This window comes from Halichoerus grypus, chromosome 3 (assembly GCF_964656455.1).
Source record: "Halichoerus grypus chromosome 3, mHalGry1.hap1.1, whole genome shotgun sequence".
NCBI classification, from domain to species: Eukaryota; Metazoa; Chordata; class Mammalia; order Carnivora; family Phocidae; genus Halichoerus; species Halichoerus grypus.
In genome coordinates, this window is record NC_135714.1 from 28868188 (window position 1) to 28884643 (window position 16456).

A 16456-nucleotide genomic window follows, 5' to 3' on the forward strand; every position below is an offset into this window, starting at 1 on the left:
TACTATAACCCCGTGTGTCCAAAATTCTTTGTCATAGATTCTACTTTTAACAATCTAGGATTATTCCTTTTCTTCTACCACGTTCTACTCCATTTACTCTTAAAAGAGAATTTTCCTGTAACATAGTTATTCTTAAAATAGAGAAGGGAGTTTTTAAAATCATTTCTTGCATGATTTACCTATCTTCATATTGCCCTGTCAAAGCTGTGAGCTATTTAGTCTCAGATCATTACATACCTAGTGCAAAGAAGTACTGTTCAACCACTAAAGAGAAATTCTCAATAAGGTGTAAGTTCATTTACATGGTGAAAGCAAAAAAAAAAAAAAAAAAAAGCTACTAACAACAATCTTAAAATCCCTTTTACTCTCCCATTTACTTCTCCTGATCCCACAGATACCTTAAAGTCTTTCTAACTTTTCAACTCCCGAAGTCCCACACTATTCAAAATACTTGTCTTTTTTATTTCTCCCTTTTTCTTCTTGACTATCCACTTATGTATCTTGATCTACCTCCTCTGGATTCACCAAGGTGCAAAGAAGCAATCTGAAAGATGTGAGAAGGAGATGAAGAAACTAAACAAACAAATCTAGAGTCTATTTACTGGAAAGAAGAGATAAGGACACATGTCCTCCTAAATTGTAAGGTGCTTGTATTTATCTCCTAGATTCGAGTGCAATGAGTCCCCTCAAATTATCACTGAAGTATGTTTATGTAGATAACTTAAAATCTGAAACATGTCATATGACTCTAAAGACTTGAATTGTAATACATTCAGTTATTATAAAGAGGAAAAGCACATCAAAAGCATTTTGAGGTTACTGATCTTCTCTTCCCCAAATGATCTTCTGCCTGAGAAAAATGAAAAACAATCTTGAGTACTTATAGATAAATTTCACTAATGTAACCTGATTAACACCTACCTATTAATCTATTACATATATTTCCTTATATCTGGTTTTTATTTTGTTTTGTTTTGTTTTTCAAAGTACAGATTATTGGTTATGAGGTAAAATAATCAAACTTTTATAACAACATTTTTTTTTGTAATTTTGGTTCTGCTGTTATTTTCTCCATGAATTCAGTCAGAATTGAGATCTTTGCAAATTTTCATTAACTTGTCAATCGTTAAATGCTTTCCCTCAGGGAAATGAGCATGTTTATAATTTGTATAAGTATTAGTAACTAAAGACAAAAGTCACTGAATCAGGACATTCATGTTATTTTTGTTTAAATGGTAAAGAATCACCTGGGTAAAATTCTAGCTACCAATTAAGAATAAAAGAACTAGGGCGCCTGGGTGGCTCAGGTGGTTAAGCAACTGCCTTCGGCTCAGGTCATGATCCTGGAGTCCCGAGATCGAGTCCCACATCGGGCTCCCTGCTCGGCAGGGAGTCTGCTTCTCCCTCTGACCCTCCTCCCTCTCATGCTCTCTGTCTCTCATTCTCTCTCTCTCAAATAAATAAATAAAATCTTTAAAAAAAAATTAAAAAAAATAAAAAAAAGAAAAAAGAACTAAACATCTCTCTCCTCCCTGTCCCTTATAAAAAGTCAGAGAGTCAAAATAAAATCTCACTTCTCAGTATGTTAAAATTCATAAATTTGCTAAGATAAAACTGTATTTGATATTAAATGACAAGAAGTATGATTTATGTACCACCTACTATGTTTTCAACATTCTTAGGTGTTTTATGAGCATGATGTTTTATGAAAATTCAAATTTAGAGTTAGGAACTGTATCTTTATTTTAAAGAGAAAATTAATAAAATTCAGAAAGTTTAAATTAAATTTCCATGATCACACAACTCTTAGGGTAGAAGATGAGATAAAGATTTGAATTTCTACTTTTTAAAAAAATCACACATTTTCCAGTGAGTTAGTATGCATATATATTGCAAAATCACTGCCACAATAAGAATAGTTAACACATATATCAATTCTCTTTTTTTTGTTGAGCACAAGCATTTAAGATTTCTCCTAGCAACTTTCAAGCATAAAATACAGTATTGTTAAGTATAGGCACCATGCTGAGCATAAGACCCCGAAACCTTAATCTTATAACTGGAATTTTGTACACTTTGACCAAACTCTCCCCTTTTCCTCCACCTCCAGCCTCTGACAAGCACCATTCTAGTCTCTGTTTCTATGAGTTCAGCATTTTTAGATTTCACATATAAGTGAGATCATACAATATTTGTTTTTCTGTTTAACTTATTTCACTTAGCGTAATTTCTTCAAGGTCCACTCATGTTACCACAATTGGTAGGATTTTCTTCTTTCTCATGGATGAATAATGTACTATTGTGTATATACCACAAATATTAATCCACTGATAGACACGTAAGTTCCATGTCTTGGCTACTGTGAATAATGCTGCAATGACCATGAGGGTGCAGATATCTCTTTAAGGTAGTGATTTTATTCCTTTGGATATATACCCAGAGGTGGGATTGCTGGATCCATATGGTAGTTCTATTTTTAATTTCTGAAGGAACCTCCATACTGTTTTCTATGGTGGCTGTACCAATTTGCATTCCCACCAATTCATAAGGGTTCCCTTTTAAACATATTCTCACCAACACTTATTATCTCTTGTGTTATTTATAATGGCCATTCAACAGCCTATTGTATGAAGTGATATTTCACTGTGGTTTTGATTTGCATTTCCTGATGATGAGTGCTGTTGAGCACCTTTTTATGTACCTGATGGTCATTTGTTTGCATTCATTGGAAAAAAAAAAATGTCTATTCAAAGAGATTGAATCAGTAATCAAAAACTTCCCAGCAAAGAAAATACCAGGACCAAGTGGTTTCATTGCTGAATTTTATCAAACTTTTAAAGAACAATGAAGGCCAATCCTACTCAAACTCTTCTAAAAAATAGAAGAGGAGAAAATACCCCTAAATTCACTTTACGTAGTGAGCATTACCTTGATACCAAAGCCAGATGAGGACATTACAAGAAAACCACAGGCCAATATCCCTGATGAATATAGATGCAAAGATTCTAAACAAAATACTAACAAACAAAATTCAACAGTACGTTAAAAGAACTATGCTCCATAATTAAGAATATCACTAGGATGCCAGGATGTTTCAATATCAGCAAATCAAGAAATGTAATACACCACATTAACAAAATGAAGGATAAAATCATATGATCACCTCATTAGATGCTGAAAAAGCATTTGATAAAATTAAACATTTTTTCATAATAAAAATAATCTAAAAACAAAATCTCAAAAAGTCGGGTATAGAAGAAACTTACCTCAACATAATAAAAACTATATATGACATCATATTTAACATCGTATTTAACATCATATTTAATGGTGAAAAGCTAGAAGCTTTTCCTCTAAGATCAGAAATAAGACAAGGGTGTCCACTCTCACCACTCCGATTTCAACATAGTCCCAGAAGTCCTAGCCAGAGCAATCAGGTAAGAAAAATTAATTTAAAAAATCTAAATTGGAAAGGAAGAAGAAAAATTGTTTCTATATGCAAATGATATGATCTTGTGTGTAGAAAATCCTAAAGACTCCATCAAAAAACAGAGCTAATTAACAAATTCAGTAAAGTTGCAGGATACAAATAAATTTACCAAAATTGGTTGTGTTTCTATACACTAACAACAAACTATCTGAAAAATAATAAAGAAAATAATCCCATTTACAATAGTATTAAAAATAATAAAATACTTAGGATTAAATTCAGTCAAGGAAGTGAAAGATCTGCAGACTGAAAACTTTAAGACATTGATGAAAGAAATTGAAGAAGACACAAATAAATAGAAAGATACTCCATGTTCATGGATCAGGAGAATTAATATTATAAAAATGTCCATACTACCCAAAGCCATCTATAGATTCAGTGCAATTCCTAGGAAAATTCCAATGGCATTTTCACAAAGTAGAAAAAGCAATCCTAAAATTCATGTGGAACAAAAGAAGACCCCAGAAAGGCAAAGCAATCAAGAGAAGAAGGAACAAATCTAGAGGTGTCAGAGTTCTGATTTCAGACTATATTATAAAGCTATAATAATCAAAACAGTATGTTACTGGCATTAAAATGGACACATAGACCAGTGGAACACAATCAAGAGCCAAGAAATAAACCATCACATACACAGCCAGTTAACAGTTGACAAGGCAGCCATGAATACTCAATAAAGAAAGTATAGTTTCTTCAATAAATGGTGTTAGGAAAACTGGATATGCATATACAAAAGACTAAAATTGGACTTCTATCTAACATCACTCATAAAGATTAACTTGAAATTTATTAAAGACTTAAATGTGAGACCTGGAACTATAAAACTCCTAGAAGAAATTAGGGAAAAAACTCCTTGACATTGATCTTGGGGCAATGATTTTTTTGGATATGACACTAAAAGCACAAGCAAAAAATCAAAATAAACAAGTGGGACTACATTAAACTAAACAGCTTCTTCACAGCAAAAGAAGCACAACAAAATGAAAAGGCAGGGGCACCTGGGTGGCTCAGTCGTTAAGCATCTGCCTTTGGCTCGGGTCATGATCCTGGGGTCCTGGGATCGAGCCCTGCATCGGGCTCCCTGCTCTGCGGGAAGCCTGCTTCTCCCTCTCCCACTCCCCCTGCTTGTGTTCCCTCTCTCGCTGTGTCTCTCTCTGTCAAATAAATAAAAAATCTTAAAAAAAAAAAAATGAAAAGGCAATCTCTAGAATGGGAGAAAATACTTGTAAACCATATATCTGATAAGGAGTTAATATTCAAAATATATAAGGAACTCATACATATCAACATCAAAAACAAAAAAATAATGCAATTAAAAAAGGGACAGAAGACCTGAAGTAGGTACTTTCGAATAAGGTAACATTTGAGTAGGGACCTTAAGAAGGGCAAGTAATCAGCCAAGAAGAATGGAAGAGGAAGAATGAACCAGGCAAAGAGAGAAACAAATGCAAAGGACCTGAGAAAAGAGCATGACTTGCTACTGTTCTTGAGGTCAGGAAGCATGCCATTTGGGTTTGAGAGGAGTGAGCGAGGGCACAGTATAATAATTTGAAGCTAGAACCATAGCTTAAAAATTGTTGGATAGGACTTAATTAAATATGGTAAGGGATTTTCCTTTTATTCTAAGTGAAAAGAGAGTTACTAGTGGAATTTAATCTGAGCAATCACATAATCAGACCTATTTTAAAGGATCAGTTAGGCTGCTGTGTTGGAAAATGACTGGGAGGTGTAAAAGGAAAGACAGCTAGACTAAGCAGAAGTCTACTGCAACAACTTGTGTGTGAAATGATGGTGTCTTGGACAGTAACTCTTGACCATGAGAAGGTTAATGTCTGGATTCCAAAAGTACAGCTGAAAAAATTTCTTGATGAATTAGGCACATAGTAAGTGAGAAACAGAGACATCAAAGATGACTCCAAGTCTTATGGACGGAACAAATAAGAGAATGTAGTTGCCTTTTATCGAGATGAGGTAACATTATAGAAGGAACTTCAAAATTTGCCTTTAGATATGTCATGTGTGAGAAGTTTGGTAGTTGTTAAGTGGAGATAGCAGTGATACTGTTTGATATCATTCTGGAGTTCACAGAAGTTGTTGAAACAGGAGATAAAGATGTTGGAGTCATTAGAATGAAAACAATATTTAAAACCATAGGAATGGATAAAATCATCTCAGAAGTGAATAAGAAAAGATATGCTGATCCTGAGCCCTGGGCCTGTCTATTATTTTAAGATGAGGAAGATTGCACAAACAAGAGTGAGAATGGGAGGCAGTGAGGAAAGAGAAGAACCAAAATAGAGAGAAATCTAGTGGCTCTTGGTTAGAGGAGAAGGAGGAGGAAGAGAGGCAGGAAGAAGAGGAGGGGGAGAAGTAAGAGGACAAAGAGGAAACATGAAAGAGAAATCAAATGTTTCTGATAGGTTAAATAAGATAAAGATTGGTAAATGAACATTGCATTAGCAAAGTACAAAGTGGCAGTTACTCTTAAGAATTTCTGTAGAATTTCTCTGTGAAAAATGGAGCTAAATTCCCAGCAGAAAATATGGAAGGAGAAAGTGGTGTTTATGGTTTGAGGAGAGAAGACAGTGAAATGATCCTTTTGAAATTAGGAGTGTGAATTGAGCAACTCAACATAGCAAAACTGAAGGGCAGTTTTCCTCACTGCTCTCAGCAGGACTGAACACTTCCTTCTAAGGTACTCTGCGCATGCTTTCATGAACATACTTAGCACTTTTATTAAGGTTATTCTCTTCTCTGCCTCCTATGCTAGACTATAAACTTCAAAAAAAATCACCAATTTTTAGATGTCTAACAGGCACATTTTTCATAGTAACCACATTAAAGAATGGTAAACAAATGAAAACAGGAGGTCCAGAGTTAAGCAGCAGTATAGGGCAGGCAAATGCCAAAGCAGAACCATGAATTTCAGCATCCCCAAATCACACGTACATTGAGAGGCGCCATCAAACTTTGCAGAATTTATGCATGGATATCAGGCAGCACAAAGCCAAAGATCCTAGTGCAACTGGGGCAACAAAACATAGGAATTCATACTAATGTATATAGGAGAACAATAGTTCTAAAGGGCTATAAATCAGGCTTGAGATATAAGCCATATGAAATATATTTTATACTGAGTTCACTACCTTGTATAGGATTTTCATCTCATTTTTGCCTAATTTGAGAATTTTTCCAAAAGTGTGAACTGTCTTAGAGTGGAGGCAAATAAGGTCATCTGGTTAAGGTGACTCTGGTATTTGTTGCCACATGAAGCTGGCCACTCTTGAATAATGTTTTCATTGTTATCTAAACCAAAGTAACAGGGTACTCCAAGAAATATTGAAAAAAAAAAAAACTTGACATAATTAATATAGATATCTAAATATAAACGTGTTCAAAATAATTAAATGTACTGTAGCCAGCCCAGACCTAAGGATGGGGAATTAAGAGAATGAGAGTGGAAATTTTTAGTTGATGAAATGGACTGGATCTTCTCTAAGCAGTTCTCTAGATTTATTTGGCAACGGTTTTCTGCTCAGTGCTACTGATGATCTACCAGGATGACTGCCTGGACCTGAAGAATTCTTACAGGCTCCAGATGGAATGTTTTGAGCTTCCTCATCGATACCTGATGGTGGTTTTAACAGCTGTGGCAGTGTCCTGTAGTCCTCTACAGCACCTGATACCTTTCCTTCAAATCACTTACGGAAACAAGTGGCCATGCCTTGGAATGTGCTTTCTGCCTCTGTTGTCACTGAAGGTGGGGACCCTGGAGTGTTCACTCACTGTATATTTCAGCAAACTGATCCGGCATCCACCTCCCCAATGTGGCCTGCGAGACTAAAAGACAGAGCAAGGGGGTGAGTGTTCCTGGCACAAGCCTCAGAGACTTGCCACTGCTGTCTTGAGAGGTGGTTTCTGTGGCAACTACCCAAAAAAGCAGAATGCCTGGAAGTGCCTAGATTGGCACCCTGTGGGGTAAACTTTGACCAATGGGAGATGAAAGCAAATAGATAATTATGCTTTCTTTCTACTCTGAACACACTATTCCACAAAACAGTAGGTGATATGAAAAGACATCCTGTAAAACAGAATAATCAGCTGCACTTGTTATGATTTCAGAGCAGTGCGTATCCTTATATTTGCTTCTCTTCTTCATTTGTCTCACCAAGACTGCACTCCACAATGAAGGGTACACCCATATATTCTATTTAGATTCTATTTTCCCTGGAACCTACTATAAGTTCAGATTTCTTTACACGTGCATTTAAATAATTCTTAGGATAAGGTCTATTTGTTAATGTCTACCCTGGCTGTATGGGGAATATAGGCAAACCTTGTTGCAGTTTGTCTTTATTTAGTCAAAATAAATCTCTTTTAAGAGTGAGGGCTTTTCTTAAAAGTTAAGTGTAGGAAATACTTTAGGAGACACTTAATTCCAAGAGGAGTGAGGAAAAAAAAAAAAAAAGAACATGGTCTCTTGATAATCCTTGTCTTTTCCATGAAATCAGAGCACCAGAGCACTTCAAATTTAATTCAGAGAACCTATTCTCATTTCCCCCAAATGATTCATGCACTTGCTCATTTATTTATTCATTCAATGGACAGACATTTTTTGAATGACTACTATGTGTCAGGTACCATATCAGGTGCTTGCAAAACATTAGTGATCAAAAAAAAAAAGTATCTGCTCTCTTGGAGCTAACATTCTCTTGGGTGGAGTTATGCAATAAACATAATTAATAAGCAAATTAGATACTATGTTATAAGTTTGTAAATTCTACTGGGGGAAAGGTAAGGGAGAGGAAGGCGGCTCATGTATGTCAGCAGAACTGAAAGCAGGTTGTAGTATTAAACAGATCGACGGGGATAGGCCTTGCTGAGAAATTGAGATTTGAAGAGAGTCTTGAAAGTGACCCAAGTAAATGTTGGGAGAGAAATATTCCAAGTGGAGGCATCAGTCAATGCAAAGGCACTAAGGTTTTCTCTAGGAATAACCAGGAGGTTCAGTATGACCAGAGCTTATAGAATAAGAAGAAATTATTATATATCAGACCTGTGAGGCAAGAGGCAAGATGTGAGATCTCTGGGGCACTCTAAGGACATTGATTTTTACTCTGAGTAGAACAGGCAACCACTGCATTGCTTTGAAAGCCAGTATGATCTTAAAAGTACATTCTCTAGGCTGTGTCAGGCTGTAAACACGAGAGGGGAAACAGTTATGAAGCTAGTGAATTAATCTAAATCAAAGATGGTGGTAACATAAACCAGGAAGATTGCAGTAGAGATGCTGAAAATGTTCAAATTTTGAAAGTAGGGCAAGTAGGATTTTCTTTTTTTTTAAAGTTTATTTATTTTAATAATCTCTACACCCAGTGTGGGGCTCAAGCTCACAACCCCGAGATCAAGAGCCACAGGTTCTTCCGAATGAGCCAGCCAAGCGCCCAGGACCAATAGGATTTTCTAAATGATTGGATATGGGATATGAGGGAAAGGGACAGACCTAGCACTCTAAGAACAACGGCAAAAATGTACTTGCTTTTCACTCAGGTGAGGAAGCTGACTGATTTTTCGAATGAAGTAAGGTGAAGAGATCAGGACTGCAGTCTCAAACACAGAGAATTTAAAATCTCGATTAGGTATGCAAATGACGATGCTAAGTAAGCTGTTGAATATCCAGGTCTGCTTTTCAGAAGAGCAATTTGGACTGGAAAGATTATATGGGAGAGCTGAGTACATACTTGGCATTTAATATCATAAACCCAGATGACAAGAAGAGGAGACTAGGTGTAAGTAACAGGGTAACAATTTTGCTACAGATGAAAAATGTAAGGTTGGAGGAGAGAAAATATAAGGGGAGACTGGAAAGGGGTATTTAGTGAGGGAGGAGAAAAGCCAAGAGTATATGGAATCCTAAGCCTATTTTAAAAATGTTTCAAGGAAACTAACAATCTACCATATCAAATACTGCTACTAAATCAATAAAATGAGGAATTAAATTTTACCATTGAATTTAGCAGCATGTAGGTAATAGGTGACTTTGACAGGGGGGTGGGCAATCTCACTGAAGTATTGAGTGTAATCAAATTAGAATGGGTTTCAAAGAAAATGAGGGGGAGATATTCGAGACAGTGAGTAAAGATAAAAATTTCAAGAAGTTTTATTGTAAAAAGGAGGAAAAAAATGGTTTGATAGCTGGTAAAGGAAATAGAGAAAATTTTTGAAAGAGGAGTATAGATTCTACTGGGTGGGTAAATGTGATGTTTGTGATTGGTAACAAATAAATTCTCATAGCCCACAAATATAATTGCTGTCTAGGATCTATGGCCTTGTATAATCCTCCCCAATAAATGTAGGCACAACTTGTGATTTACTTTTAATCAATAGAATGCAGCAAAGATAATGGGATGTCACGTCCATGATTGCATTCCATAAAATTGTTAACTTCTGTCTTGCTAGTAAACTATTGATTCTCTCCCTTACTGGTTTTGATAACATCAGCCATCATATAGTGAGGCCCAGGTGAAAAGTTGAAGGTGGCCTCAGATTGACAGCTAGCAAGGAGCTGAGACCCTCAAGCTGAGAATCCTTGAGAAACTGAACCCTGTCAACAACCATGTGAGCTTGGAGGTGGATGTCTCCCAAAAAAAGCCTTAGATGATACCCCAGCCCTGGCTGACACTGAGAGCATAGCCTTGTAAGAGACCCTGAAGCAGATCACGCAGCTAAGCCATGCCCAGATTCCTGGCCCACAGGACCTGTGAGACAATATGTTTGCTGCTTTAAGGCACTAAGTTTGTGGCAATTTATTACACAGCGAGAAAAAAACGAATACTTGGTCTTTGAAGATTCCCCTCTGATTCTTTCAACTGTTTTAGTAACTAAAAGAATATCATCAACTGGAAGTGAGTATAGGGAAAGGGTGTTTAGAGTCTGAGGAGAAAAAGAGGTGCAGAATAGTCATCTAGGAAGTTGGAGAAAGGATGGTTTAAGACTATATACTATGACTGCCTAGCAGCATGAAGATTCCACTTGAAGTTCTTGGCCATTGCATTTAACCTGAGAATATTCCGTTTGGTCATCTGTTCTTGGCCATTGCATTTAACCTGACAATATTCCGTTTGGTCATCTGTTTTTCTCCAGCCACACTGCAGTATAGGTTTGGAGTGGTGCCATACTAAAGACAATGAACTAGAAAGATAAGAGGTAGTGGTCTGAGAGCAGAATGCCGGAAGTTGAGATTACAGTAATAACAAGGTCTAGATCATGATCATGGGAGCGAGAAGCTGAGATACATAGAAGACAAAATTAATGGAAAAGAGACATTCGAGGGACTGAGAGACCTTAATTTTGAGTGAAATCACTCATATAAGTATGGAAATAGCCAAAAATTAAAGACATAAATATTGTAAATAGTGACAGTGACCCAGGAAATAAAAATTTTGTAAGGAGAGGAGGATGGATTCAGGGCTTGGCAGTTAGTGGTAACAATGAGATATGGTGGATGTGATAATCATGTGGCTGGAAAGAAAAATGGAGGTGGGAAGAATTGTCTGCAAGTAACAATATGGAGCAATGAGACACTTTTCAACTGTAGACTCACTGACGTGAATAATGAGGAAGAAAGTCCAGTCAACATTTGAAGGAGCTGCAGAGGAAGTGGGACACTCAAGGGAGATTATGACTTTATGATTTCCAGGTCAGCTACTACATGAAATGATGGTTCAGAGAAGACACCGAGGATATAGCAAATGTTGCCTCTGATGGACAATGCAGTTCAGAGGACTCTGTCAATACATTTTGAGCAAAAACCACAAGGACAGCTTGTTCAACAAAGTTGGGTTTGTTGACTTGTCAAAACTTGTCAAATAAAATGCTACATTGGGTGTTTAGTGAGATGTTAGAAAGGATTTATTATAGGATTTGGACTTGTGTTAGATTATTGGTGCAGAGTACAAAAAAAGGGGGACTTTTTTCCAGATTGGATGTTGTAAAGAGATGAGGTAATTCTTTAATTGGGTATTTTAATAATTCCTATCTTGATCAGAAGAAAAGAGAAAAGCTAAATCAAGCTGATCAGTAAAGAAGCACCATTCATACCTATTAGCCAGCATAAAAAAAGATTTAGTCATTTTGGTGTTTGGGACAATGTTTCTGCCTTTATCTGTGTTCAGACATAATTAATTATGAAGTTATCTGGTTTTTGTTTATATCTATTCAGTCACAGCATGTTGTTTGTGTGATGTTGTTTTGTGCAAATTTTTATGTATAAGGGGAGAACACGTGGTTTTGAGTCCCAGGCCATCTCGTGCCTATCAGGGGACGCATTTCTTTTTCCTAGCTAGGGGGATGGTCTTACAAGTTGGGAAGGAGTGTGACAAGGAACAGATTGACATAAGTACATAGTCTTACAGGAATTAGAGTGTAAGAGATGGGGGTTCTTGTAAGAGTCTGAGGCTTCTTGTGATGACTGATGTAAATAGGCTAAGGGACACCTGGCTGGGTCAGTCAGCAGAGCATGTGACTGTTCATCTTGGGGTTGTAGGTTCAAGCCCTATGTTGGGTGGAGAGATTACTTAAAGATAAAATCTTAAAAAGAAATGGGGTTGATTAAGGGGCATGATTAAGCATAGTATAGTATATTAACTCATTCAAAAGAATTTTTGTAACTCTTGATTATGATAACAATAAACATAACAATAGTTTGGTAGCTATAATTTACTTAGTGCTTATTTTCATCAGATATTTACCACATCCATTAAGGATAGTATAATAGTTTATCACAAGATAAATATTCTTATTTTTATTTTTCAGTAAGAAAGTCAAGACCCAGAAGTTTTAAGCCTCAAGATCATATCTTTAATCCTGAATTCAAAGCTCTTAATTACCATTACACTGTCAACCCTACTAATGATATAATATTCAATAAAAAATGCAGACTACAGAAATGCAGACTTGCTGAGGTTGAGGCAATATATAATTATTTTACATATATAAAGAAAGTAAAAGAAAACTTGGAAAAAAATTTTTGATTGACTATGCAGTGGAACCAGGGGATATTTATTTTTATTTTCCTTCTAATGTTACTATAATGTATTTCGTGTAATTAATAATTATAGTATGTTTACCCACCACTGACACAATGAAGATCATTTTAAATAAAGATCTTCAATGCAAATTTTTTTTTTTTTTTTGGAGAGAGAGAGAGAGGAGGGGTTTGGGGGAGAGGCAGAGGGAGAGGGAGAGAGAATCTTAAGCAGGCTCTGCATCCAGTGAAGACCCTGATGGGGAGTTTGATCTCACAACACTAAGATCATGACTCTGAGATCATGATCTGAGTTGAAATCAAGAGTCAGATGCTTAACCAACTGAGCCACCCAGGCACCCCTTCAATTGAATTTCTTAATTATCCCTTGAAATGATTGTATTTTCATATCATGAATAGAATTACATTAGAAGCTGTAAAACTTTTCTACAAATTTTATTGGCTACTGTGAATCATTTCAGGTTAAATCAGGGAGATGATTTTACAAAATATTTAAATATTTTTATATTTAATAAATATATATTTTTATATATTATATATTTATATTATCTATATATAAATATATATTTATATATTTAATATATATTTAATAAATATATATTTTTATATCTAATGAATATTTCAATATTTATTTAAATATCTAACTATTGATAATTACATAGTAGAGAGTATAATGTATTTCTTTGCTTAAGAGACAACTTAATTGGAAAATGAGTAAATGCACATATACTTATATTATTGCAATATATTACTCAATAGGGAATTTAAATCCAGCTGCTATGTTTTCAGTCATCCTTTTTCCCCTCAAGTATGTTTCCTTCCTTCCTTCCTTTCTTCCTTCCTTCCTTCCTTCCTTCCTTCCTTCCTTCCTTCCTTCCTTCCTTCCTTCCTTTTCTTTCTTTCTTTCTTTTTCTTTCTTCCTTCCTTCCTTTCTTTCTTTCTTTCTTCTTTCTTTCTTTCTTTCTTTCTTCTTTCTTTCTTTCTTACTAACTAGAAGCCACAGATCTACAGAAAAATATTCAAGGACAAAGTATAATTATTCCAATTGAAGAATCAATTCTGGACATTGAATCCCAATTCAAATATGTTTTAAATAAAATACATATAATCACATGTACACATTAAGTATAGCTTAATTATACAAGTCATAATAACTATATGCCTTGCTATATCAAAATCAAATATTGATCGGTTGCAATTCATAGTAAACTTAGAGGAACAAGAGGTTGTGGTGAGAAATAACCTAGTTTCGGCATCAAATAAATTACAAGGAAAAGGAAAATGAGAAAGAGGAGGAAGCTGGGCATTACAAGAGCCTAAAAAGACTTATCAACCAAGAGGAATTTGACCCTGATTCAAATTTAAAAAATAATAAATTCAAAAAAAGGAAAATATTTTACAAACACATTTACATGTATATATGAGTACAAGATATTTTATGATATAAACATATTATCACTTTTTAATTATGATGATGTTGTTGTGGTTACTTTTTTAAGGTTCTTAACTTTTATAAATACCTACTGAAATACTTATAAGTGAAACAATGTGATACTGGAGGTTTAGTGGGCTGGGTATGCATAAAATTATATTAATCATGAGTTGATGATTATTAAAGCTTAGTAATACCTTCGAGAGCCAAAAAAAAAAAAAAAAGCTTAGTAATAGAAACAGAAATTTATAATACTTATTGTCCTATTTTTATATTTGTTTTATCTATATCTTACATTCTTACATCTTCTATTTGTTATATTTTTTGAAATATTCCATCCTCAAAGTGAAGAAAAATAAAGCTAAGTCATAACATATAAATAAACAATAACAGAAATATAGACTACACAGAAATCAGAGAGGGATACTTTTCAAGATAATGTCATAGATATTTATGTATTTTCTTTATGCCAATTATAAGACTGTGTTATATTTATTATATATTATTATTAAATTTATTATAAATGTATTGTCTTTGTCTATATTTTTATATTTGGCCCAAACTTTCTAGATGTCTAATTAGTCTAAAAATGCATGTTAACTCTAATCACATAATTACTCAGCAGTAGAAGCTGACAAAAATTTGGATGTCAATATCAAAATATTCCAAAAAAAGCAATTAAGACCAGAAATCACTTATTAAAACAGCTGCTTTTCTTAAAGGAAAAATTGCTGTGGATAATATATCTTGTGCTCCCTTTAATTAGCAAATTTATTCAGTTAACCTGGATTTTTGTTGAAGATCAGTCAATACATGTATGATGGCTGACTATCAGGATGAAATCATAGTGGGATAGGTAGATAGGTTACTTAATGAATGCAAGAATGAATAAATAAGTGACTGTAGTCCAAGGGACTCTAAATTGATATTTAGTGTATAAAAATCACTTTATATGAGTAATATTTTTGAATGATGCATTCACTCTAGAAAATCAAAAACTAAGAACAGATACTTTATTTATCTGCAAATATTGGAGGCTTTCTACTTTAGAACTGAGAGTAGACATGTACTTTTTGCTTTAGATAGCAGATGGAAGCTGCTTGTATGAGATTTATAGGACCATAGTTGCTTCAACATAAGGAGAAATTAAATATTTGGAGATGTCTAGCAATAAATATGCTGCTTCTTAAACTAGTATGCTACACTAAATTATTGAAAAAAAATTACTGCGGTCAAAGGTGCTACACAGATCATTTATATACCTCTGCTGTGAAGCCTGATAAAGAGGATCTAGTTTCAGTTCAACTCTATGTTTCTATATTTTAAATTACTACAAAGGAAATTATGAAGTGTAAATATGTATTTACTCATTCAGGAAATGACTTAATATTGCTAAAACTAGGATTTGAGTACCATTTATTATATAGGTTGTCCTGGGAAATCAATGACCAAAAAAACATAGTATTAATGATAGCACATTTAAAAATCAATTTCTTCCAAATGTTAATAAGGAATATTAATGTTTAGAACTGTAAGTTTCTATTGAAGTATAACTGGAAAGCCCCTCATCCCAAGCATGAAGTACTGTTATTTTGCAGATCTCTTAAGTTATTGCATTGAGTCTAGTTTGCCAATATTCATATCAGATTGTCATTAATTAGACCAAATAATTTATGTCACATGCACTTCAACTTTTTTTTAAGTTTATTTACTTATTTATATTTAAATAATCTCCACACCCAATGTGGGGCTCGAACTCACGACCCTGAGAGCAAGAGTCACATGCTCTTCTGACTGAACCAGTCAGGTGCCCCCTGCACTTCAACTTTTTATTGTTTGCTTTCAATGTGTTTATTTTTTAAACAGATATTAGCATATAATTCATAGACCATGTAATTCATCAATTTTGAGTGTACATGCAATAGCTTTTAATGCATTCAAAGAGTTGTGTCCTATCACTACAATTTCAGAACATTTCATCATGTCAGAAACTCTGTGCCCAATAGCAGTCACTCTGCCAATTCTGCAACCTCCCGTCTGTGTAAGCCCTAGGCAACCACTAATATGCTTTCTGTCTCTGTAGATTTGCTTATACTGGGTATTTCAGATGAATGGAATCATAGAGATGTGATCTTTTATGACTGGATTTTTTCACTTAGAATAAAGTTTCTAGGGTTCATCCTTATTGTTACATGTGCTGTATTAATATGTCACATTGTGTTTACCTATTCATCAGCTGAAGGACATTTTGGCTGTTTCCATTTTTGGCTATTATGAATAATGATGCTATGAATATTAATGCTTTTCATGTGGACATATTTTCATTTCTCTTAGATTTGCCTAGGAGTACAATTGCTGAGACACATTGTAACACCTTGTTACCATTTGAGGATCTGCCAAACTGTTTTCCATTTTACATTGCCACCACAAAATACAAGAGTTCCAATTTCTCCATGTTAATTAAATCAATTATAATTACGTTATGTTT